The sequence below is a fragment of the Bison bison genome, unplaced genomic scaffold (genome assembly GCF_000754665.1).
Source record: "Bison bison bison isolate TAMUID 2011002044 unplaced genomic scaffold, Bison_UMD1.0 scf7180017864057, whole genome shotgun sequence".
In the NCBI taxonomy this organism is placed as follows: domain Eukaryota; kingdom Metazoa; phylum Chordata; class Mammalia; order Artiodactyla; family Bovidae; genus Bison; species Bison bison.
Window position 1 is genome coordinate 1,742,137 of NW_011494629.1, and position 290 is coordinate 1,742,426.

Sequence of the window (290 nt, forward strand, 5' to 3'; positions counted from 1 at the left end):
AAGATCATGGCATCTGGTCCCATCACTTCATAGCAAATAGATGGGGAAACAGTGGAAACAGTGTCAGACTTTATTTGGGGGGGCTCCAAAATCACTACAGATGGTGATTGCAGCCATGAAATTAAAAGACGCTTACTCCTTGGATGGAAAGTTAGGACCAACCTAGATAGCATATTCAAAAGCAGAGACATTACTTTGCCAACAAAGGTCTGTCTAGTCAAGGCTATGGTTTTTCCAGTGGTCATGTATGGATGTGAGAGTTGGACTGTGAAGAAAGCTGAGCGCCAAAG